This window comes from Entelurus aequoreus, linkage group LG28, assembly GCF_033978785.1.
Source record: "Entelurus aequoreus isolate RoL-2023_Sb linkage group LG28, RoL_Eaeq_v1.1, whole genome shotgun sequence".
Classification (NCBI taxonomy): Eukaryota; Metazoa; Chordata; class Actinopteri; order Syngnathiformes; family Syngnathidae; genus Entelurus; species Entelurus aequoreus.
The window spans coordinates 22990598-23018382 of NC_084758.1; the positions used below are offsets into that span (position 1 = coordinate 22990598).

Sequence of the window (27785 nt, forward strand, 5' to 3'; positions counted from 1 at the left end):
CTCAAACCATCTGAACTTCTGCCACAACTTTTTGAAAAAGCATTTTAGGCAGTGGCAATTAAAAAAAAAATCACGCACAATCCGGGATGAATATTATAATGTGCTGCGTTCTTTGTAAAAGGCAGAGCCTCTTTCACACTGTATGTAAAAGCCACCCTTTCTCCGGTGACACGGTACTGTGTAAACAGACGGAATAGGCTACAGGTACAAGGATACCTCACTTTCTTGGGTTCTGTTCTCACTGTCTCTGAAAGACCTTTTTTTTTTTTTACCTTGTTAACGTTCTGCATAAAAGGCACTGACTAAAAGGATTGAAGGTTCAAAGTCATTCCAGCTTTTGTAAGGCTCTTGAGTTTTAGAGCCGGAAACAGAGGTGGTTCACCAAAATGGCAGCCAGTTGAACACCTGTTTCTGTGTGAAAATCATGGGGGAATAACCAATGCATCATCGATTACCGCCACAAGTTGGAAGCTTGAATATTGCTGGATCTTTGTGTGAATGTGGCTACAGGTACAAAAATACCTCACTGTCTCTGAAAGACCCTTTTTTTTACCTTGTCAACGTTCTGCATAAGAGGCCCTGACTAAAAAGGATTGAAGGTTCAAAGTCATTCCAGCTTTTGTAAGGCTCTTGAGAGTTTTAGAGCCGGAAACAGAGGAGGGTCACCAGAATGGCGGCCAGTTGAACACCTGTTTCGGTGTGAAAATCACGGGGGAAAAACCACTGCATCATCGATTACCGCCACAGGTTGGAAGCTTGAATATTGCTGGATCTTTGTGTGAATGAGGCTACAGGTACAAGAATACCTCACTTTCTTGGGTTCTGTTCTCACTGTCTCTGAAAGACCCTTTTTTTACTTTGTCAACATTCTGCATAAGAGGCACTGACTAAAAGGATTGGAGGTTCAAAGTCATTCCGGCTTTTGTAAGGCTCTTGAGAGTTTTAGAACCGAAAACAGAGGTGGGGCACCAGAATGGCGGTCAGTTGAACACCTGTTTCTGTGAGAACTTCACGGGCGAATAACCAGTGCATCAACGATTACCGCCACAAGTTGGAAGCTTGAATATTGTTGGATGTTTGTGTGAATGTGGCTAAAAGGTACAAGAATACCTCACTTTCTTGGGTTCTGTTCTCACTGTCTCTGAAATACCCTTTTTTACCTTGTCAACATTATGCATAAAAGTCACTGACGAAAAGGATTGAAGGTTCAAAGCCATTCCAGCTTTTGTAAGGCTCTTGAGAGTTTTAGAACCGAAAACAGAGGTGGAGCACCAGAATGGTGGTCAGTTGAACACCTGTTTCTGTGAGAACTTCACGGTGAATAACCAGTGCATCAACGATTACCGCCACAAGTTGGAAGCGTGAATATTGCTGGATCTTTGTGTGAAAGGTGTGACACATTTAGGGTTATTTCTTACTGGTTTTGTGTAAAAGGCACAGGTGAATAACTGACACATCTACTGGTGCTGGACCTCTGTGTGAGGGAAGTTTGAAGAGACTGAACATACAGCATAACTTGCTGTGGAACCAAGGAGGATCAAAGCTAACGTTGTGTGACAGGAAGAGGCTGCATTTGTCTTAAAGATGGCTGAGAACAACAATGTATGTTGTTCATGACTTCATAACGGATTAAGCATGGCATTTTAAGTAGGTAAATGTCTGTCTTCATATTTAAGAGTTGTAGGAGCCTCAAGGTTGGTTAGTGGTTTTATTTTCCCCCTCAGAGTGTGAGGTTGCTGAGCGTCATGTGTGGTACCAAACCACGCTTGAGTGTCTTTGATCTGATGGCCCCGACAGCTTTGATGTTAACAGAGTTATTAGGAGGCTTATTAGGGAGGGTCCGAGATCCAGCTTAACCCCCCACCGCCACAGATTCCATCATTACCGCCATTCTGGCAGGGTCATTACGGTTCCTGCTGCCGGGGCTGTGGCAGGGATTGAGGCTCTGATGGTGGGGGTGTCAAGTGTGAAGACAACGATTGAAGGATTTGATCTGATGCGGGGGGGAGGAGAAGGAAGGGATGGCTGCAAAGCTGGACTCATAAAGCTATTACCTCCAAGCGATTCTGCATATCAAGGAATGGCATTCAAAGAAAATTGAATACAAACGTTGCCATTCTAGGGAACATACCTGCATGAACATCTTATCCCTTGGCTATACTGTAGAGTGGTTACCTCAGTTTTTGCTAGAACTCTGCTCCAAAAAAAATCAGACAAGTTCCAAATAGTATCAAAATCGATCAATTGTCCCCAAAACCAACCCTTAAATGTGAACAAAACATGGCTAAATCTAAGTGCTAGCACTGGCAACTTGTTTAGCATCTAGAAAATATATTGCGGTTTGTGTTAATTTTGGGAATTAACACAGGCAAGTGACTAAGTTACACTCACTCTGATGTTGCTCAAACAAAAATGCTCAAAATGCAACAAAATAGAGAAAAAGGTAAGCCAAAAAAATTAAATAAAAAAGCAGCGAAAACTCTTTGACGACCTGCTGGCGAGCCTCACTCCATTTACACCCAGCCAGAAGAAAACGTGGATTCTTGTCTAATTTCATTAGCATCCTGTTTAGGTCGCAAACGCAGTACGACAAACGTGCCGCTGCCAAGTAGTGAAATCCATCAGTCGCCTCCTTCTGCTTGAAGAAGAAGCAACCACACAGCAAAACATCAACGACCAATCACACAATCCTTTAAACTAGGGGTGTCAAACTCATTTTAGCTCAGGGGCCACATTGAGGAAAATCAATTCCCGAGTGGGCCGTACGGGTAAAATCATGGCATAATAAGTTAAATATGCAACTACGACAACTTTACATTGTTTTCTTTGTTTTACTTTGGCCCAATATAGAACAAGCCAATTCTGAAAACGTACATATTACAAATAGTCATTCGTTCAAAACTCTCGTATATCATATACGTGTGTGTGTGTGTGTGTGTGTGTGTGTGTGTGTGTGTGTGTGTGTGTGTGTGTGTGTGTGTGTGTGTGTGTGTGTGTGTGTATTTACATGGACAAAGATAAGACATTCTGGAGGAAAGTTGTGTGGTCAGATGAAACAAAAATGGAGCTGTTTGGCCACAATACCCAGCTATATATTTGAAGGAGAAAAGGTGAGGCCTTTAATCCCAGGAACACCTTACCTACCGTCAAGCATGGTGGTGGTAGTTTTATGCCCTGGGCCTGTTTTGCTGCCAATGGAACTGGTGCTTTACAGAGTAAATGGGACAATGGAAAAGGAGGATTACCTCCAAATTCTTCAGGACAACCTAAAATCATCAGCCCGGAGGTTGGGTCTTGGGCGCAGTTGGGTGTTCCAACAGGACAATGACCCCAAACACATGTCAAAAGTGGTAAAGGAATGGCTAAATCAGGCTAGAATTAAGGTTTTAGAATGGCCTTCCCAAAGTCCTGACTTAAATGTGTGGACAATGCTGAAGAAACAAGTCCATGTCAGTAAAACCAACAAATTTGGCTGACCTGCACCAATTTTGTCAAGAGGAGTGGTCAAAAATTCAACCAGAAGCTTGTGGATGGCTACCAAAAGCGCCTTATTGCAGTGAAACTTGCCAAGGGACATGTAAGCAAATATTATCATTGCTGTATGTATACTTTTGACCCAGCAGATTTGCTCACATTTTCAGTAGACCCATAATAAATTCATAAAAGAACCAAACTTCATGAATGTTTTTTGAGACAAACAAGTGTGTGCTCCAATCACTCTATCACAAACAAATAAAGAGTTGTAGAAATTATCGGAAACTCAAGTCAGCCATGACATTATGTTTTTTACAAGTGTATGTAAACTTTTGACCATGACTATGTACAAACACACACACACACACACACACACACACACTTTAAGGCAACACTTGCCTTGACCTTAAAAAGTTAAAATTTGAGGCCTGCAAGGCCCATGCAGCTTTTTTAGTGGGGTTATATATATATATATATATATATATATATATATATATATATATATATATATATATATATATATATATATATATATATATATATATAAACCGTATTTTCCGCACTATAAGGCACACCGGATTATAAGGCGCACCTTCAATGAATGGCATATTTTAAAACGTTGTTCATATATAAGGTGCACCGCATTATAAGGCGCATAGAATAGACGCTACAGTAGAGTGAAGTGAAGTGAATTATATTTATATAGCGCTTTTTCTCTAGTGACTCAAAGCGCTTTACATAGTGAAACCCAATATCTAAGTTACATTTAAACCAGTGTGGGTGGCACTGGGAGCAGGTGGGTAAAGCGTCTTGCCCAATGACACAACGGCAGTGACTAGGATGGCAGAAGCGGGGATCAAACCTGCAACCCTCAAGTTGCTGGCATGGCCACTCTACCAACCGAGCTATACCGCCCCAAAGAGGCTGGGGTTACATTATGCATCCTGTAGTTGCGAGACCTGTTGTCCAATGTATCGGTCCATATATAAGGCGCACCGGATTATAAAGCGCACTGTCAGCTTTTGAGAAAATTGGAGGTTTTTGCAAAATGAGGGTGCCAAAGCATGATACGCTTGAAGGGGGTTGTACGTCGGGTCGAGGGGCACGAGCCGCAGAACAAAATTGAACATAATTGCTTTTGCGACATCCAGTGGACACATTGAGAACAGCAGTTTATTCCAAACTGAGTAAACTCATCGCACGTTTGACATGTCCGCTTTAAATGAATAAAAATGTAAATAATGATTACAGACAAGGCAAATGCCGGCGAGTGTGCGGTCGTCGCAATCTGCAGCATACGCCAAAGCGACATACGGCCGCCGCGACGAGCAAACTGTATGCGCTCAGTCTGCCAATACAGCTGTTTAGCGTCTGGAGAATTTACAGAGACGTGGGAGTGGATTAATGACGTTTGCGAGACGGACGGGAGAATGCAAACAGCCTGTTGGCGGCGACACCGCGGGGGTGGCGGCAGATAAGGAAAAGTTGGGGAAACTGACAGCTCGAGCGTGTTTACATGACGGCATTCGGCGACCTGGCCCGAGCCAAAGAAAGTATTTCAAAGCGGGTGAGAGGAGCTCTGACAAGGACGGTCTCGTCTCCTCCATGAATTATGCATCGTTGTCGTTGAAGGTGGTCGGGGGTGTAGGATGCAATGCGCCGAACATCAACAAACCCCTTTAATGAAGGCTTAAAGTCTGCGGGGATGTATTTATGGTGACAACCTTACTGGCATCCCTAAAAAGCTTGTATATAATCAATAGTCATTATTGCCAACGACGCATAATACATACACACCAGTTTCATTCTTCTTGTTTTGATTTTTTAATGCCGAAAACATCTAAATTCATCATTATTTGTACATTATTTAATAACATATTATTCCTTATATAAATTATTCATAAGCATTGGAATTATTCATGTTAGTTTGATCCTTAAAATAGATTGTATATTTACTAATTCATCACTGCCAGAAACGTATGTAATCATTGCCGTTGGTTAGTTAGTAAGTTAGTTAGTTAGCAGCGGTCCTGACGTGCAAATCGGTCGTACGACCTGGTATAGGGGCGAAAGACTAATCGAACCATCTAGTACAGGGGTGGGCAATTAATTTTTACCAGGGGCCGCATGAGCAACCCGAGCACTGCTGGAGGGCCACATCGACAATATTTCAATTAAATTTTGCCCAATATTATTTTTGATGTATACCGTAAGATACATAATAATAATAATTATTATTATTAATAATAATAATACTTTCATTTAACCTAACATAACTTTATACCTTTGGAAATCATGTGTACCCCTTTCAGAGATCACATTTAGTTCCCCTTAAACATCCTCATGTTGCACAATGAAATGTAAGCATAGGATGAAGTGTGCATTCCTGTAACTTTCTCTATTAACAGCATTCCATGATTAATATAAATAAACATTAATAATAAATGACAGTAAGATAAGCACACGTATGACTGAGGAGTCATAGTGTAACTTTGTGTGGTGTTTGAGTTGTCCGACTTTTTGTGTGGCCATAAACGCACCAGTGGTTTAGTGGTATGCGTGTTGGTGACAGATGACAAGTTGGTTTTGGCCTGGTTTGTACGGCAGAAAATGACTAGTTTTTCGAGATAGAAGTGTTTTTACTCATGTTTTTGGTGTGGTTATGGCCGAATATAAACAGTTTTGCTCAATAAAGTGATCGATATAATTCCTGGACTCGAAGCATCTAGATAGACGTCACAATAATTGAACGGTGTTCAATTGAACGGTGTTGATGAACACCGTTAGGGCCGCTTGTTGTCACTGTCACTCAGAGTTGCATAGCAAAATTACACAGAATAAATGTGTTTATTTTGTTTAGAATTCAGATGGGATTTGATTTGGTGCGCGGCATATATTTGCTGTGCGCAGAGGACGCTTGAGCAGTGCGCAATTGCGCAGGCACGCACCTTAGAGGGAACGTTGCTTGGCAGTCCATGTCTTGTGGAAAACACGGCATTCGTCATCAACTTTTCTCTTTTTGGAGTCTCGGGTGTAAACCATGCATCACTTGTCGCTGTGCACCTTCACTCACAGGTTACACACGGACATACGCCCATAAATAACACTTTTCAAAATAAAAGCAGCACAGTTGTATTGACATAGATATTTATTCAACTTTATTTTGTAATTTGTGATTGCAGCTGTTCACATTCACTCACAATCACACACGCGCATACGTCCACACGGAAGTAATACAAATAACGCTTTTCAAAACAAAAGCAGCACCGTTGTATTGCACACTCGACATTGATACTTTTTAAAATGTATTTTGTAATTTATGATTGGCCTCACGCGGGCCGGACAGGGACGCACAAAGGGCCGGATGCGGCCCGCGGGCCGCAGAATGCCCAGGTCTGATCTAGTAGCTGGTTCCATCCAAAGTGTCCCCCAGACAGCAGGCTCGAGGATGCAGTTTTATCTGGTAAAGCGAATGACTAGAGGCCGTGGGGCTGAAACGATCTCAACCTTTTTTTCAAACCTGAACACTGACACTCCAAAATCTGGAAGCTCTGAAAACGTGTCGGAAACTGTTCCCAAGGAAAAAGATTGAAGTCTGTTTGGGGTTTTTCCTCAAAAAGACCCCCAAAGGAGAGTAAGGACCTAGTACCTAGCAACATAACTTTTTGAGTTATGTTGCTAGGTAAAGTCATTACATTTTGGGTCTGATCCGGATCATTTTCTACTTTAATGTTATGCTTACGCTACAAGTTTCAACTTCTGAGTTTGTGCTTGCCGTCCTACCTCCACCCACAGGGACGAAGACGGCAGACGCCTGACAAGATGCTTCACTCCGTTGCTCTTATTCCGCTATAGATATCTCAAAAAAGTTACGGGCAGAGTTTGATCGAACTTTCAGGAAAATTCCGAAATGCGATAAGGAACAAGTGATTACATTTGTTTCTACAATGTTAAATTACACTTACGCTACAAACTTCAACTTGTGTGCATGATTGTGGGCTCGCCTCCACCCACAGAGACAAAGATAGTGGGTGACTGACAAGAAGCTTTACCCAGTTTCTTTCATTCCACTTAACCTCTGAAGGACTTAGTGGCCACATGCGTGGACAGCACCTTTTAGCTCTTATTTCCAAAATTGTGTACACTACTGAATTGGGGTCTTATGGCCCTTATGTGGACACTTATACTGCCATCTGGTGGTGTCAGAAGAGTATAACATACAATGGAATTTGGAAAAAAAAGTGTAAAAATAAGAATTAGCATGTCACTACACATGAAGTACACGTTAGTGTACTTATGGACTAAGTACATCATATAAAAAGAGTATTCTTAATTTTTTATTCTAATTAAAGTCCAATAAGCCCAAATAGCAAAGATAAATAAAAATAGCATGTAAACAAACAGCTTGGGCCTTAAGAGGTTGGTAGCTCAAAAGGTTATGGAAGGATTTTTATGAAATGTTCAGGAAATGTCAATATTTATGGCAGGGATACGGAACAAGTTATTACATTTTGGGGCTGATCTGGATCACCATCTGGATTCAGGAGTTTTTTTTACGATTGGCAAGTAGTACCTGGTGGAGGTCTGCGCTCTGAGTCATTTTCTAGTGCATGTATTTCTTATTGTATTATTGAAAAAGTCTTCTCCTAATCGTACCTACAACGCTAATTCATCACTGCCAGAAAGTTATGTAATCATTGCCGTTGGTTCGTAAGTAAGTTAGTTAGCTAGTTAGTTGATTTTAGTTGATTAACGTGGACCCCGACTTAAACAAGTTGAAAAACGTATTCGGGTGTTACCATTTAGTGGTCAATTGTACGGAATATGTACTGTACTGTGCAATCTACAAATACAAGTTTCAATCAATCAATCAATCTACCTAGCAACATAACTAAAAAAGTTATGTTGCTAGGTAAAGTCATTACTTTTTGGGTCTGATCCGGATAATTTCTACTTCAATATGTTATATTTACCCTACAAGTTTCAACTTCTGAGTCCTGCCTCCACCCAGAGGGACAAAGACAGTGGACGCCGGACAAGATACTTCACTCCGTTGTTCTCATTCCGCTATAGATATCTCAATAAGTTATGGGCAGAGTTTGATCAAACTTTCAGGAAAAGTCTGAAATGGGATAAGGAACAAGTGATTACATTTCGGGTCTTATCCAGATGATTTCTACTATGTTAAATTACACTTACGCGACACACTTCAACTTGTGCGCATGCTTGTGGGCTCGCCTCCACCCACAGAAACAAAGATAGTGGGTGACTGAATAGAAACTTTACCCAGTTTCTTTCATTCTGTCAAGACGCGGTTTTCGTAGCTTACTGCGGGGTTCGTTCTCCCGAAATGCAGACGTGCATGTAAAAACATGATTTATTCCTCAAAAAATCATAGGAGTACAAAAAGCGGAAAATAAGCCGAAGGCACAACGTGCTGATCGCACTCGGAGCTAAAGCTAACACTTAGCATAGACTATGAACAAGGAATACTCACGAAACTGTGGCATGAAACAAACAAATCTTACGTAAACAAGGCATGAAGCAAACAATGACGCCAGACTGAGCGTGGCGAGCAAGGTGAATAAATAGCTCTCTGATTAGTGGTTGACAGCAGCTGAGCGTGGGACCATCAACCAGAGGCAGGTGAACCCAATCAATCCCCATGCTGACCAAAATAAACCCAGGAGTGCACAAAACAGGAACTAAGGGAGTCCAAAACTAACAGAACATAACTAGCCAAAACATGATCCGGGCCACGGATCATGACACATTCCGCTTAAGGTAACTCAAAAGATAATGGAAACATTTTTATGAAATTTTCAGGAAATGTTAACATTTATGTCTGGGGATGCGGAACATGTTATTACATTTTGGGGCTGATCCGGATCATCGTCTGGATTCAGGAGTATTTCACTATTGGAAAGTAGTACCTGGTGGAGTTCTGCACACTCAGTAATTTTCTAGTGAATGTATTTCTTATTGTATTATTGAAAAAGTGATCTCCTAATCGTCTCTACAACGCTTTTAGCTTTATTTGGTTGTTTATACTACACTCTTGCATAAAGTGTTGTCTTGATTGGACAGCTTGCGTCACACATTAGGTGCTGTAACTAATCTGCTTAGTTGAATATACAAGTAATTTACAAGCTTAGAATTCACAAAACGCAACAAAAATTATACTGCATTTTCAGGTAGTATTCTGCGGACTATAGAGTTCACCGGTATATGAGTCGCACCCACTAGATTTTTAGAAGAAAAAAATAGTTTCCATATATTAGCCGCACCGGACTATAAGCCGCAGATATATACGTTGTAAAATTCATTATTTACACAAAAATGTAAATGTTTATTTACATGCCTTATATGTTTTCCAACGGTAAGTAAAACAGCTGATCAAACAACAGACGTCAACAACAGCTAATCGGACTCAATAACTCCACGGTGACATTTTGGTTGATTTACTGAGGAATTTGTGAAAGTGAAACAATACAAAAATAATGCCATTGTAAGTTAATACTAACACAGATGCTCGTAAATGGGATGGCATATTAGCTCATGCCTGATTGCATTACGATAGCACGTACACATATGCATGAAAACACTACAATCAAACATGTGACAGTTTAGTAACTATGAATTGTTTTAGTTGCATTGTAAAACGTACAAACGTTGCTTGGAATGATGAAAAAACATATGAGTAGAAACACTATGAACGACAACTATCAATCAATCAAAGTGTATTTATATAGCCCTTAATCACAAGTGTCTCAAAGGGCTGCACAAGCCACAACGACTTCATCGGCTCAGATCCCACATCAGGGCAAGAAAAAAACTCAACCCAATGGGATGACAATGAGAAACCTTGGAGGGGGCCGCAGATGTGGGGACCCAGACTTGGTGATTTAACAGACACTAATAATTACCTCAGGCCTAAAAATAATTTCTTAGAACTAAGTTCATGATTATGTTGCTGAAATAAACACGTTCAAATTCTCTACTCTGTACTAACTAATGGAACAATGTGTCCTAGGTTTCCCCAAAAAATAGAAAAACAACCCCCTTAGGTTTTCAACGGGGTGACCGGTGCAACGGACGTCGAGTGGATCTAGTAGACGGAACGGCACTTGGACTTCCGGTTTAAAGGCATATAGAAACAAAAGAAATAAACCCCTGACTGGAAGGATAGATAGAAGATCAACAATACTATTAAACCGTGGACATGTAAATACACGGTTAATGCTTTCCAGGCTGGCGAAGGTTAACAATGCTGTGCTAACGACGCCATTGAAGCTAACTTAGCAACCGGACTGCACAGAGCTATGCTAAAAACATTAGCTCTCCACCTACGCCAGCCAGCCCTCATTTGCTCATCAACACCCGTGCTCACCTGCGTTCCAGCGATCGGCAGAAGGACGAAGGACTTCACCCGATGCGTTTGGCGGCCCGAAGACGTAGGAAGTCAAGGTGAGGTCGGCGGCTAGCGCGGCTAGCGCTCCAACAAAGTCCTCCTGGTTGTGTTGCTGTAGTCCGCTGCTAATACACTGATCCCACCTACAACTGTCTTCTTTGCAGCCTTCATTGTTCATTAAAAAAATTGCAAAAGATGTCCAGAATACTGTGGAATTATGAAATGAAAACAGAGCTTTTTGTATAGGATTCTACGGGGTACCATAACTTCCGTTACTCGGACTTCGTCACGCGCTTACGTCATCATACCGCGATGTTTCAGCCGGATATTTCCCGGGAATTTTAAAATGTCACTTTATAAGTTAACCCGGCCGTATTGGCATGTGTTGCAATGTTAAGATTTCATCATTGATATATAAACTATCAGACTGCGTGGTCAGTAGTAGTGGCTTTCAGTAGGCCTTTAAAGCACTAAACCAGGGGTGTCCAAAGTGCGGCCCGGGGGCCATTTGCAGCCCGCAGCAAGATTTGTATTGGCCCGCGACACATTCTATAGACAAACTACACAGGTCCCAAATTAGAACAAAAAACTCAATCAATCAAATTAGAACACAAAACGATGAAAAATTCAACGGGACCAAATCCCCCAAAAATGGTACCTGAAAATAAGCTATTTGATGATTTCTGTGTGTCCTGTCATGATGAAAAAGTGTACAAACTCAAAAGCGTTACAGTTGACGGTAAAATAGCAATATTAGTAAATACAAGCTTACTTTAGAGCACAGTTAACAGAAATACAAATAAAATCATTATTAAAATAATCATGAATGGTTTTATTGTTTTACTATCTATAACACAAAGCTAAAATGCAGAAGTGTTTTTCAAATGTTAGCATATGTTCACCTACGTTGTTTTGCTTTGAGTGTTTTTCATATAAAAAATGTATAAAAGTGGTCCTCGCATCCTTAAATTTTTCTCTATGTGGCCCTCGCTGGAAAATGTTTGGACATCTCTGCACTAAACAGAAGGAAATACTGTCAATTTTCAACCTGCAGCACCTACTGTGGGCGAAACAGTCCAAAAGATGGCGCTATAGCACAAACACAGTTTGTCGGTCTGTTTTATGAAAACTATTTGTTGAACACAAAACATTATGGTCGTTAGCGTAAATGCATAACTTAGCCACACCGTTTAATAAGCCGCAGGGTTCAAAGCATAGGAAAATATGGTCAATATTTGTCATCACTGCATGTTTTTTTTGCTGACAGTTCAACTCTTCTCTTTGGCAATTGAGGTTAAGTGAACTAAATCGCACCAGAGTCCACTTGCAAGCAGTCCGAGATCCGCCTCTTGATCCGCCTGACTGGTATAGACCAGGATTTGTATGAGCATGTTGACCAAAGGAGCTGTGCTAGCGGAGTAAACACACCATTTTAAACAGAAGCCGACAAGTCAAGCGTGAACAGCGTTAGTCATGTTCCCAATAAAAAAACGAAAAACCAACATTTGTGCATCAGGAACTGAAGAAAAGATTTTGGAATTGAAAGGTGGGGGCTGCAAAAGTTTACCCTCATCAATCTTATTCCAAACTGAAGCGCTAAAGTTCCAGCTGAATGAATTGCCTTTCAAATGCAGCCGGCCATGGCAACACCCGTTCAATCCCGAAGTGAATCTGATTTGATCCCGGGAGTCGTGCACAAAGCGCTGATTGACAAAGCCAAGGCAGGGAGAGGGAGTCAATGAAGAAGAGCGTGCAGAAGAAAAGCAACAAACTTTCAATGCAAGGGGAAAAAAAAAAAAAAAAACACTTTCAAGTCCAGGAGATGTGACAAAAGAACAGTTCAGCTGTTGTACACAGGGTGAAAAGATGAGAGCGAATAGAGACCAGTATCACCTGGTTTTTCTCCAACAAAACATTTGAGGTGATAAACGATATAAAGTGGAGGTCAACATGAATCCATCTTACTCGAATGTCTCAGTTCACGAGAGATGACGGACACTACTCTCTATAACATCTTGAAAAATATTTTTTTTAAAAAAGGTCAGATTTGAAGAGTGAACACTCACGGACACTATTGAAGGATTCCAATTCTACTTTGTAAAAAACAGCAACTGGCTCGTCAAAGTAATAAAAAAGCATCGCATTGAGTGTCCATTGCTCTTCCTATGATCCAATAAACCAGACCTGGGCATTGTACGGCCCGCGGGCCGCATCCGGCCCTTTGCGCATCCCTGTCCGGCCCGCGTGAGGCCAATCATAAATTACAAAATAAATTTCAAAAAGTATCTATGTCGAGTGTGCAATACAACGGTGCTGCTTTTGTTTTGAAAAGCGTTATTTGTATTACTTCCGTGTGGACGTATGCGCGTGTGCGATTGTGAGTGAATTGAACGGCGCAATTACAAATTACAAAATAAAGTTCAAAAAACATCTATGTCGTGCGCGCAATACAACTGTGCTGCTTTTATTTTGAAATGTGTTATTTATGCCGTATGTCCGGGGGGAACCTGTGAGTGAAGGTGCATAGAGACAAGTGATGAGACGCTAAAAAAAGAAAAGTTGATGAGGAATGGCGTGTTTCCAACAAGACATGGACTGCCAAGTATTTCTTTACATAAATTAATGGTAAAGCCGTGTGCTTAATGTGTGGTACACAGCTTGCTGTGTTTAAATATCATTTTAATCGCCACTACACGAAGAAACACGAGGGAAAATACCGGAATGTGTCTGATGAAGCGCGCGCAAGTGAGGCTGATGCGTTGATGGTAAAACTGCAAAGCCAACAATGACTTTATGCCATATTTCACACCCCCAGAGATGCAGCCGTCAGGACAAGTTTCGTCATTTCTCACAAAAGCGCCAGAAAAAGTAAGGCGTTTTCTGACGGAGAGTTTATTAAAGAGTGCTTATTGGACTTTGTTGCGCTGATAATGCCCGGAGACATGGACTGTTTTTCGCTAACTTTGGATGAGAGCTCTGATGCAGTCAATTAAAGAGACAACCACAGGTAATGACTTGTTCACAGAGGTAAATGTGTGTTGGGACAAGCTGGCAGGTGCATGTGACAATCCAATCCACTTTATTTATATAGCACATTTAAACAACAAAATGTTTCCAAAGTGCTGCACAACAATATTACAAACAATATTCAAATATTATCCTTAGCTCCACCAATGACTGAATAAAAAGAAAAAACAATTACATATAAAACCAATATAAAAAACAATATAAAATAAATATGATTTAAAACTATTTTTAACAACAGATGGTTGTCCAAATCTGATGGGGAAAAATGTTGGATAATGCAGGATAAAGTGACCATCAAAAGCAATCTGCTTTTGTATAAAGTTAAGTTAGGTTAAAGGCCTACTGAAATGAATTTTTTTTATTTAAACGGGGATAGCAGATCTATTCTATGTGTCATACTTGATCATTTCGCGATATTGCCATATTTTTGCTGAAAGGATTTAGTATAGAACAACGACGATAAAGATTGCAACTTTTGGTATCTGATAAAAAAAAGGCTTGCCCCTACCGGAAGTAGCGTGACGTAGTCAGTTGAACATATACGCAAAGTTCCCTATTGTTTACAATGATGGCCGCATGAAGTGAGAGAGATTCGGACCGAGAAAGCGACAATTTCCCCATTAATTTGAGCGAGGATGAAAGATTTGTGGATGAGTAAAGTGCAAGTGAAGGACTAGTGGGGAGTTGAAGCTATTCAGATAGGGAAGATGCTGTGAGAGCCGGGGGTGACCTGATATTCAGCTGGGAATGACTACAACAGTAAATAAACACAAGACATATATATACTCTATTAGCCACAACACAACCAGGCTTATATTTAATATGCCACAAATTAATCCTGCATAAAAACACCTGCGTGTTTGTTATGCTAGCTCCTAGCTCCTCTGCTAGCTCCTAGCTCCATAGAACACGCCAATACAATTCAAACACCTGATCAACACACACCATCACTCAGCCCAAAAGACCGTTTCCTTAACCCAAGGTTCATAAAGCTTATATATTTTTAAAAAGTTACGTACGTGACGCGCACATACGGTCAAGTTATCGAATGTTTAGCAGCCAAGGCTGCATACTCACGGTACCTGATATTCAGCTGGGAATGACTACAACAGTAAATAAACACAAGACATATATATACTCTATTAGCCACAACACAACCAGGCTTATATTTAATATGCCACAAATTAATCCTGCATAATAACACCTGCGTGTTTGTTATGCTAGCTCCTAGCTCCTCTGCTAGCTCCTAGCTCCATAGAACACGCCAATACAATTCAAACACCTGATCAACACACACAATCACTCAGCCCAAAAGACCGTTCACCTAACCCAAGGTTCATAAAGCTTATATATTTTTAAAAAGTTACGTACGTGACGCGCACGTAGGTACGGTATGTGTTATGCTAGCTCCTCTGCTAGCTCCTAGCTCCATAGAACACGCCAATACAATTCAAACACATGATCAACACACACAATCACTCAGCCCAAAAGACCGTTCACCTAATCCAAGGTTCATAAAGCTTATATATTTTTAAAAAGTTACGTACGTGACGCGCACGTAGGTACGGTACGTGTTATGCTAGCTCCTCTGCTAGCTCCTAGCTCCATAGAACACGCCAATACAATTCAAACACATGATCAACACACACAATCACTCAGCCCAAAAGACCGTTCACCTAACCCAAGGTTCATAAAGCTTATATATTTTAAAAAAGTTACGTACATACGCAAAAAAAAGCCAAAGCTGCATACTCACAGTAGCACGTCTGCGTCTTTGTCATCCAAATCAAAGTAATCCTGGTAAGAGTCTGTGTTGTCCCAGTTCTCTACAGGCGTCTGTGTATCCAAATCAAAAGTCCTCCTGGTTAGAGTCTCTGTTATCCGAGTTCTTCCATCTTGACTGCATCTTTCGGGAATGTAAACAAAGAAGCGCCGGCTGTGTACTGTTGTGGCTGACTACGTTCGAAAAATACGTCCATTTCGCACCGACAACTTTCTTCTTTGCTTGCTTGGCTTCCTTCTCCATAATGCAATGAACATGATTGAAACAGATTCACGAACACAGATGTCCAGAATACTGTGGAATTATGAAATGAAAACAGAGCTTTTTCGTATCGACTTCAATGTGGAAGGCATACCCGTGTTCGCCGGGCTACGTCACGCGCATACGTCATCCTCAGAGGCGTTTCGAACCGGAAGTTTAGCGGCAAATTTAAAATGTCACTTTATAAGTTAACCCGGCCGTATTGGCATGTGTTATAATGTTAAGATTTCATCATTGATATATAAACTATCAGACTGCGTGGTCGGTAGTAGTGGCTTTCAGTAGGCCTTTAAATTAAATTATTATTATTAATTATTACTATTATTATCATCATTATTATTTATCTTACGGTATATCAAAAATAATATTGAGCAAAATTTAATTGAAATATTGTCGTGTGGCCCTCCAGCAGTGCTCGGGTTGCTTATGCGGCCCCCGGTGAAAATTAATTGCCCACCCCTGCAATAAACTATGTTAAAAACAAGTTATGCATTTACGCTAACAACCATAATGTTTTGTGTTCTACAAATAGTTTTCATAAAACACAGACAGAAAAAGTGTGTTTGTGCTATAGCGCCAACTTTTGGACGGGTTCATCCACTGTAGATGCTGCAGGTTGAAAATCGACAGTATTTATTTCGGTTTAGTGCTTTAAACCGGAATTCCAAGTGCCGTTCCGTCTACTAGATCCACTTGACATCCATTGCACCGGTCGCCCATGGGGAGGGGGTCCCCACATCTGCGGTCCCCTCCAAGGTTTCTCATTGTCATCCCATTGGGTTGAGTTTTTTTCTTGCCCTGATGTCGGATCTGAGCCGAGGATGTCGTTGTGGCTTGTGCAGCCCTATGAGACACTTGTGATTAAGGGCTATATAAATACACTTTGATTGATTGATTGATTGATACTTGTCGTTTGATTGTAGTGTTTTAGCTTATAGTACTTTTCGGACGTTTGAAATGTACAAAAACCCGCTCCCGTTACCAAATGAATACAAATAAATGGGAGAGTGTTACGAGTGATTTTTGGCATTTAGTCAGAAGGACTATTGTTGTCACAAAATACCCATCACAATTAAGTAAGACGAGTTATGACAACTTAAACGAGAAAAAAGACTCATTGAAAACCCTGAATAAGTTCAGTTAACTTCAGAAAGTAAGTCAAGGTAGTGTGGTCCCGATACCAGTATTTTGGTTCCGGGTACAACATTATTTTCATACTCGTTGGTACTTTAATACTTTTTTCTAAATAAAGGGGAACACAAAAAATGTCATTATTGGCTTTATTTTAACAAAAAATCTTAGGGTACATTAAACATATGTTTCTTATTGCAAATTTGTCCTTAAATAAAATAGTGAACATACAAGACAACTTGTCTTTAATTAGTAAGTAAACAAACAAAGGCTCCTAATTTAGTCTGCTGACATATGCAGTAAAATATTGTGTCATTTATTATTCTATTATTTTGTCAAAATTATTAAGGACAAGTGGTAGAAAATGAATTATTAATCTACTTGTTCATTTACTGTTAATATCTGCTTACTTTCTCTTTTAACATGTTCTATTTACAATTCTGTTAAAATGTAATAATCATTTATTATTCTGTTTGGATACTTTACATTAGTTTTGGATGATACCACAAATTTGGGTATCAATCCGATACCAAGTCGTTACAGGATCATACATTGGTCATATTGAAAGTCCTCATGTGTCCAGGGACATATTTCCTGAGTTTATAAACATAATATACATTATAAAAAACGAAAAAAGATGTAATGCCAAACAATAGTAGTATCGACTAGATACGCTGCTGTACTTGGTATCATTACAGTGGATGTTAGGTGTAGATCCACCAATAGTGTTTGTTTACTTTGTGACGCCGGTGAGCTACGGTGTGTAGTGAAGCATGTTTAGCTCTTCTTCGTCCTGCGGTGATGATACTTGTAAGAAACTTACTTTACTTGTCACCATGGAGACAATGATTAGTGGTTTAGAAGTAGCTAAAACACTGCAGACTGCGACTGGACTTTAGCCGCTAGCTAGCTAGCCATGTCTTAAAGCACCTCTTACTTCACCTTTATCGTTAGTTTTTAAGCCAAAATGCGTCCGTTCTCCCTTTTCTGTCTACACACTGTGTCTGCTTGTAAGTACTCTGTGATTGTGTGCTGCCGAACATGCTCGTCTGCTCGTAAACCAGCAATGAAGTGACGACGACGTATATACATATAATATATATTTGGTATGCTTGTTTTTTATATACACTAATGTGTATAATCTGCTTAATAGTGCCTTTTTTTGGAATAATACGATAAAATGAAATACATTAACACTTAAATCAAAATGAGATTTGTGCATTTCATGCATTCATGGATAATGCAAAATTAATACATACATCCATCCATCCATTTTCTACCGCTTGTCCCTTTTGGAGTTGCGGGGGGTGCTGGAGCCTATCTCAGCTGCATTCGGGCGGAAGGCGGGGTACACCCTGGACAAGTCGCCACCTCATCGCAGGGCCAACACAGATAATGAAGATAAAGTCTAATAAACAAGCTTTGTTCTTCTCTGACAACACCCGCTAGTGGTTCAGTGCGACAGTTTGGCCAACAAAAATAAACACGGTTGATACCTCTCATATCTAATACACAATATTCACAGCCTGCGCTTAATTCGATGAGATGAGATATATATATATTAGGGATGTCCGATAATGGCTTTTTGCCGATATCCAATATGCCGATATTGTCCAACTCTTTAATTACCGATACCGATATCAACCGATACCGATATCAACCGATATATACAGTCGTGGAATTAACACATTATTATTCCTAATTTGGACAACCAGGTATGGTGAAGATAAGGTACTTTTTTAAAAAAATGAATACAATAAAATAAGATAAATAAATTAAAAGTATTTTCTTGAATAAAAAAGAAAGTAAAACAATATAAAAACAGTTACATAGAAACTAGTAATTAATGAAAATTTGTAAAATTAACTGTTAAAGGTTAGTATTATTAGTGGACCAGCAGCACGCACAATCATGTGTGCTTACGGACTGTATCCCTTGCAGACTGTATTGATATATATTGATATATAATGTAGGAACCAGAATATTAATAACAGAAAGAAACAACCCTTTTGTGTGAATGAGTGTAAATGGGGGAGGGAGGTTTTTTGGGTTGGTGCACTAATTGTAAGTGTATCTTGTGTTTTTTATGTGGATTTAATAAAAAATAAATAAAAAAAACAAAAAACGATACTGATAATAAAAAAAACCGATACCAATAATTTCCGATATTACATTTTAACGCATTTATCGGCCGATAATATCGGCAGACCGATATTATCGGACATCTCATATATATATATATATATACACATATACATATATACATATACATATACATATATATATATATATATATATATATATATATATATATATATATATATATATATATATATTTATTTATTTAGATAGTATTGATGTTATTGGAACACTGACAAAGTTAACAATTAAATAAAGTATGTGTGATCCATCTCAGTACATTGGATTCAAATGCATTATGTCAATTTGTAAGCAACTAACATGTTCATTTTTTGCTACTTTTGCAAGGAAAAAAAAAAGAAGACAGGACTTCAAAAGAATGCGATGAACGTCACTCAATGACAACAAAATGACCAGATTGCATGTCCTGGAGAAACTCATTAAAAGGTAGCACAAACACAAAAACAGCAGGGAGGCTGGGCTGTTTTTGCTCCCAATAAAGATGTGAAAAGGCAGGGATTGTTACTGCGATTGTTCTTTGCTTTCTGTCGTAACCCTTAGAAATGCGGCGACAACAGATGCTATGTTTTGTGCACCATTAACTGAGGGCAGCTCCGCAGGGAAGGCATTTACACCTGCTTGCCTCATCCTTTGTGATACACACAACTTGGCCATTACTTATAGATGCCTTTTGTCTAAAATCATTTTTTCCACTTTTTGTTTTACCAAGAACGGAGGACAAAAAATGTTTTTATGGTGGAAAATAGCAAATAAATAATAAATGATAAATGGGTTATACTTGTATAGCGTTTTTCTACCTTCAAGGTACTCAAAGCGCTTTGACACTATTTCCACATTTACCCATTCACACACACATTCACACACTGATGGCGGGAGCTGCCATGCAAGGCGCTAACCAGCAGCCATCAGAGGCAAAGGGTGAAGTGTCTTGCCCAAGGACACAACGGACGTGACTAGGAAGGTAGAAGGTGGGAATTGAACCCCAGTAACCAGCAACACTCCGATTGCTGGCACAGCCACTCTACCATTTTGCCGGTGAAATGAATGATGGGTCCAAGAAGCTGAAGTCACAATCAGAAATCAGAATCAGGGGAAATTAATAAAGACCTGGGGCCGTACTTATCAAGCTTCTTAGAATTACTCCTAAGAAGTCTGCTAAGAGTTGACTTAAGAGTAAATAAATTCTTCGCTGAAAGCTGCACTTAAAAGTTAGTTATCAAGCGTCTTACTCACACTTTCAGCGAAGTGTAGGACTGAATCTTAAGTGTCACACTCAGAGCTGAATTACGACATTACTATGTGCCGTAAACGCAATTTTAGGTGACGTCATTTCTGTGTCCATAGAAATGACCAATCACGGAAGGGAATCCGTTGTCTAAGAATAAAGAAATATCTTGGAAATATTTAAGTGGACAATGGGAGTGTATATTTTGACAATAAACTACAAAATAATACAAAACAAACTAGTCCCCGCCGGCACTCACGCTACCGCTCCCTCTCTTCTCTCGCCCACACACTCACTGACGTCACTCACCTCACGGCCACACACATACGCTACTGTCATAACATTTTCTATCCAATTCATTAATTAGGCAACTAATTTGAAACTGGTGTGGGTGGCTCTATATATACTAGCCCACTGCAGACACATGCAGAAATCAACAAGGAATCGAAAAGTATTAAATCTGTGACAAAAATAATATCCGCTCTGTCTAAACGATACCGTTTGATCAGCTGCTCGTCATCAAAAAAAACAAAAACATTGTTCCGTTCCCTGAACGTTCGCGCACGTCTCTCTCGCCTCAGTGCCATCCCCTGCTGGCAACTCCTAACCACTTAAGACACCTCTGAAGGTCTCTTAAATATCGTGGAGAGTAGGAGTGATTCTTACACTTAAGAACGTTGATAAAAAGCTTTTATTCTTAAGTTTGAGAGTAGGACTAAATTTTGCAAATTCTCAGGACTTAAGTGTAAAATGGCACTCTAAGAAGCTTGATAAGTACGGCCCCTGATCTCTATTTCCTTGTGTTTGTTGCAGGTTGTGAGTGCATTAGAAGTCAATCATTAAACAGCATTTTTCATTCATGGGCAAAATGGGTGTGTTTTAGGAATAGCTGCAGGGGTAATTGATAGACACCCAGCAAAGATAACCCCCCCTGAGGGGGTGGGACGCTGTGTCATAAATTCTCGCCTTGCCAGCGGGAATATGACCCATCTATGGAACTTTGTTTCATATTGTCTTCCTTAAATCTCTGACAGGAGTTTTAGGAGGTCATTAAGAGATGGATTGAAGTGATGTTTTTTGCACTGAATATGGTATGTTTCTATTGGTTTGTTACCTAGCAACACTATGTGAGAATTATTGACTACTACTCCTTTTTGCTGGTGACAAGATGCAACATTTTCACATTTTATTATTTGCTTTTCTGAAAAAAAAAAAAAAACTACCGTATTTTCCGGACCATATGGCGCACTGGATTATAAGGCGCACTGCCGATAATGGTCTATTTTTGTTTCCATATATAAGGCGCACCGGATTATAAGGCGCATTAAAGGAGTCATATTATTATTATTTGTTTTCTACATGTAAAAGGCTTACTTGTGGTCTACATAACATGTAATGGTGGTTCTTTGGTCAAAATGTTGCATAGGTTATGTTTTACAGATCATCTCCAAGCCGCTTTCTGACAGTCGCTTCCGGATGCGCCGTTTTGTGGGCGGTCTTATTTACGTGGCTCACCTTCGGCAGCGTCTTCTCCCCGTCATCTTTGTTGTAGCGGTGTAGCGTGCAAGGACGGGAGTGGAAGAAGTGTCAAAAGATGGAGCTAACTGTTTTAATGACATTCACACTTTACTTAAACGTCCGACCGGAACTCTCTAATAACTAAAGTTCCTTGGGTGAATAATGTGAACTCACTACACCGGTATGTTTTAGTGCTTTCATGGAGAGTTTACTAACAGATAAGTAATAACATTACATTACTTTATATTAAACACTAGAGACTAGCGAGTAGCAACCAGCAAGTAGCGACTAGTGAAGAGTGACGAGCAAGTACACAAGTAGCGACTAGCAAGTAGCGACTAGCAAGTAGTGACTATCGAGACTGTCTCAGTGAATGCTGAAATGTGTGACTAGTGAGTAACCACTAGAGACTAGCGAGTAGAGACTAGCGAGTCGCAACCAGCGAGTAGCGACTAGAAATGAGCGACAAGCAAGTACCGAGTAGCGACTAGCAAGTGGCAACTAGCAAGTAGCAACTAGTGAGACTGTCTCAGTGAATGCTGAAATGTGTGACTAGTGAGTAACCACTAGAGACTAGCGAGTAGAGACTAGCGAGTAGAGCCTAACGAGTAGCAAACAGCAAGTAGCGACTAGTGAAGAGTGACGAGCAAGTAGCGACTAGCAAGTAGCAACTAGAGAGACTCTGTCTCGGTGAATGCCGAAATTTGTGACTAGTGAGTAACCACTAGAGACTAGCGAGTAGAGACTAGCGAGTAGCAACCAGCAAGTAGTGACTAGTGAAGAGCGACGAGCAAGTACCGAGTAGCGACTAGCAAGTAGCAACTAGCGAGACTCTGTCTCAGTGAAGGCTGAAATTTGTGACTAGTGAGTAACCACTAGAGATTAGCGAGTAGAGACTAGCGAGTAGCAACCAGCAAGTAGTGACTAGTGAAGAGCGACGAGCAAGTACTGAGTAGCGACTAGCAAGTAGCAACTAGAGAGACTCTGTCTCAGTGAAGGCTGAAATTTGTGACTAATGAGTAACCACTAGAGACTAGCAAGTAGAGACTATTGAGTAGCAACCAGCAAGTAGCGACTAGTGAAGAGTGACGAGCAAGTACAGAGTTGCGACTAGCAAGTAACAACTAGCGAGACTGTCTCAGTGAATGCTGAAATTTGTGACTAGTAACCACTGGAGACTAGCGAGTAGAGACTAGCGAGTAGAGACTAGCGAGTAGCAACCAGCTAGTAGCGACTAGTGAAGAGTGACAAGCAAGTACCGAGTAGTGACTAGCAAGTAGTGACTAGCAAGTAGCAACTAGCGAGACTCTGTCTCAGTGAATGCTGAAATTTGTGACTAGTGAGTAACCACTAGAGACTAGCGAGTAAAGACTACCGAGTAGAAACTACCGAGTAGCAACCAGCAAGTAGCGACTAGTGAAGAGTGACAAGCAAGTACCGAGTAGCGGCTAGCAAGTAGAAACTAGCGAGACTGTCTCAGTGAATGCTGAGACACAGTCTCTAGTGAGTAACCACTAGAGACTAGCGAGTAGAGACTAGCGAGTAGAGGCTAGCGAGTAGCGACTAGTGAAGAGCGACAAGCAAGTACAGAGTAGCGACTAGCGACTAGCAATTAGCAACTAGCAAGACTGTGTCTCAGTGAATGCCGAAATTTGTGACTAGTGAGTAACCACTAGAGACTAGCGAGTAGAGACTAGTGAGTAGCAACCAGCAAGTAGCCACTAGTGAAGAGCGACGAGCAAGTACCGAGTAGCGACTAGCAAGAAGCAACTAGTGAGACTGTGTCTCAGTGAATGCCGAAATTTCTGACTAGTGAGTAACCACTAGAGACTAGCGAGTAGAGACTAGCGAGTAGAGACTAGCGAGTAGAAGCCAGCAGTAGCGACTAATGAAGAGTGATGAGCAAGTACCAAGTAGCGACTAGCAAGTAGCAACTAGCAAGTAGCAACTAGTGAGACTCTGTCTCAGTGAAGGCTGACATTTGTGACTAGTGAGTAACCACTAGAGACTAGCGAGTAGAGACTATTGAGTAGCAACCAGCAAGTAGCGACTAGTGAAGAGTGACGAGCAAGTACAGAGTTGCGACTAGCAAGTAACAACTAGCGAGACTCTGTCTCAGTGAATGCTGAAATTTGTGACTAGTAACCACTGGAGACTAGCGAGTAGAGACTAGCGAGTAGCAACCAGCTAGTAGTGACTAGTGAAGAGTGACGAGCAAGTACCGAGTAGTGACTAGCGAGTAGTGACTAGCAAGTAGCAACTAGCGAGACTCTGTCTTAGTGAATGCTGAAATTTGTGACTAGTGAGTAACCACTAGAGACTAGCGAGTAAAGACTACCGAGTAGCAACCAGCAAGTAGCGACTAGTGAAGAGTGACAAGCAAGTACCGAGTAGCGGCTGGAAAGTAGCAACTAGCAAGACTGTCTCAGTGAATGCTGAGACACAGTCTCTAGTGAGTAACCACTAGAGACTAGCGAGTAGAGACTAGCGAGTAGAGGCTAGCGAGTAGCGACTAGTGAAGAGCGACAAGCAAGTACCGAGTAGCGACTAGCAATTAGCAACTAGCAAGACTGTGTCTCAGTGAATGCCGAAATTTGTGACTAGTGAGTAACCACTAGAGACTAGCGAGTAGAGACTAGCGAGTAGAGACTAGTGAGTAGCAACCAGCAAGTAGCCACTAGTGAAGAGCGACGAGCAAGTACAGAGTAGCGACTAGCAAGAAGCAACTAGTGAGACTGTGTCTCAGTGAATGCCGAAATGTGTGACTAGTGAGTAACCACTAGAGACTAGCGAGTAGAGACTAGCGAGTAGAAACTAGCGAGTAAAGACTAGTGAGTAGCAACCAGCAAGTAGCGACTAGTGAAGAGTGACGAGCAAGTACCGAGTAGCGACTAGCAAGAAGCAACTAGCGAGACTGTGTCTCAGTGAATGCCGATATTTGTGACTAGTGAGTAACCACTAGAGACTAGCGAGTAGAGACTAGCGAGTAGTGACTAGCGAGTAGCAACCAGCAAGTAGCGACTAGTGAAGAGTGACGAGCAAGTACCAAGTAGTGACTAGCAAGTAGCAACTAGTGAGACTTTGTCTCAGTGAAGGCTGAAATTTGTGACTAGTGAGTAACCACTAGAGACTAGCGATTAGAGACTAGCAATTAGAGACTAGCAATTAGAGACTAGCGACTAGAGACTAGCAATTAGAGACTAGCAATTATAGACCAGCAATTAGAGACCAGCGAGTAGCAACCACAAGTAGCGACTAGTGAAGAGTGACGAGCAAGTACCGAGTAGCGACTAGCAAGTAGCAACTAGCGAGACTCAGTGAATGTTGTGTGTGCGTGTAAGCCAACAGTTCCGCCCCCGCCCACAGAGACAAAAATTGTGGATGACTGACAAGAGGACTCACTGTGCTCATTTAGTTCTTCTCATAAACAAACACAGAGTGAACCCTCTCGCACCCGGTTGGGTAAGCAAGAGACGAAGAAAATAAACACACGGACATGACGATGTATTGATGACGGCAAAGTTATGGCATTCATTCACCGTTTTCATTGGTATGATCCACCCAGGCCTACCAAGTGGTGTTGCCTCTCACACGGTACAAACAACCACAAGACTTACAGCAACTAAACTGGAGAGAAATATTTATTTTCCTCTCTCCTCACCGCACCATCGGTGTTGTGTCGGAAAATCACCTCGCGGGTGTGGAGGCAAAATGTCTGTTAAATCCGCGTATACTTTATGTATGTATATATATATATATATATATATATATATATATATATATAAAAAAAGAAAAAAAAGACGGTGTGAAAACCTGCAGGCTGCGAGGAAGACGGAGCGAGTCGCTGCTTGTGTCCAAATGTGCAGGATGTGTTCAGGCTGAAGGATTGTGTATCGTTATGTCCACACTCACATTTGACTGTACAGCACTTGACAGGCCTTGAACTTCTCTCTGCACTTCTGCAAGAATTAGCGGGGTGTATACACACACACACACACACACACATTCTTGTATTTGTTACCTTCTTGAGACATCTGAAAAATGCCTACCTCTTTAGGACCACCCTTTCTAGACGTATAAAGATTTGTATTTACAACATTAATAACATATACATACTAGGGTTGTACGGTATACCGGTATTAGTATAGTGTCGCGATACTAATGAATCATATTCGGTACTATATTGCCTCTGAAAAGTACCGGTCCACCACACCCCCGTGCCCCTGTCGTCGTCACGTCGGTCGATATTTTTTGGCATCACAACATCTTCTTTCATTTTTTTTAAATGTATATTATGTTTATAAACTCAGTAAATATGTCCCTGGACACATGAGGACTTTGAATATGACCAATGTATGATCATGTAATGACTTGGTATCAGATTGATACCTACATTTGTGGTATCATCCAAAACGAATGTAAAGTATCCAAACAACAGAAGAATAAGTGATTATTACATTTGAAGCGAAGTGTAGATAGAAGATGTTAAAAGAGAAAGTAAGCAGATATTAACAGTAAATGAACAAGTAGATTAATAATTCATTTTCTACCACTTGTCCTTAATAATGTTGACAACATAATAGAATGATAAATGACACAATATGTTACTGCATATGTCAGCACACTAAATTAGGAGCCTTTGTTTTGTTTACTTACCACTAAAAGACAAGTTGTCTTGTATGCTCACTATTTTATTTAAGGACAAACTTGCAATAATAAACATATGTTTAATGTACCCTAAGATTTTTTGTTAAAATAAAGCCAATAATGCAATTTTTCGAAAAGTACCGAACAATTCAGAAAACACTAATACATAATATGCAATTATTGTTTTTTCATTGTTTTTTTAATTGTTTTTTAATCTTCATTGTTTACTTCAAATGATTACAGTATGTCTCTATATACATATTTAATTATTATTTTTTAAATACATTTTGACCAAAGGAGGCGCATTTCAATTTCTTACACACACCTGTTATTACATATGTTGACCAGAGGGGTAGCACTTTTAAAACAGACAGTTAATTTGATTATTCCCTCCTTTTTGGGACCACCCTAATTTTGATAGATTTCACTACCAGGGGTGCAAATGAGACATTCTCAAACTACGGATCCGGCCCGCCACCGTCCAAAATCCGGCCCGCAGAAAGTCCCAAGTTTAATAATAATAAAAAAAAATAAAAAAAAACATTAAAAAATAAAAAAAGATATATATATATATATATATATATATATATATATATATATATATATATATATATATATATATATATATATATATATATATATATATATATATATATATATATATATATATATATATTCTCCTCGCGCACTAATTGACTGAAAGAGTGCACACTTGATTTCACATTATCGATGGAAAAGTGCATTTTTAGACTGATTTGTCTGAGCAGCTAGGAGACACCGAGAGTAACAAGCGGTAGTAAATGGATTAGAAAAGATAGATTAAAAAAAAATTATATATATATATATATATATATATATATATATATATATATATATATATATATATATATATATATATATAAAAAAATATATGTATATATATATATATATATATATTTTTTTTTTTTAATCCATCTTTTCTAATCCATTTACTACCGCTTGTTTTTTATATATATATATATATATATATATATATTTTTTTTTTTTTTTTTAATTTATTTTTTTATTTTTATTTTTTTTTATTTTTAATCTATCTTTTCTAATCCATTTACTACCGCTTGTTACTCTAGGTGTCTCCTAGCTGCTCAGACAAATCAGTCTAAAAATGC

The 27785-nt window shown here is 40.0% G+C and overlaps 1 protein-coding gene across 4 annotated transcripts in view; it reads right to left on the minus strand.

Annotated features, from left to right (window-relative positions):
• Nucleotides 1-27785, minus strand: part of diaph2 (diaphanous-related formin 2) — a 1018926-nt gene that overhangs the window by 543762 nt on the left and 447379 nt on the right. The gene's annotated exons all lie outside the window — the stretch shown is intronic.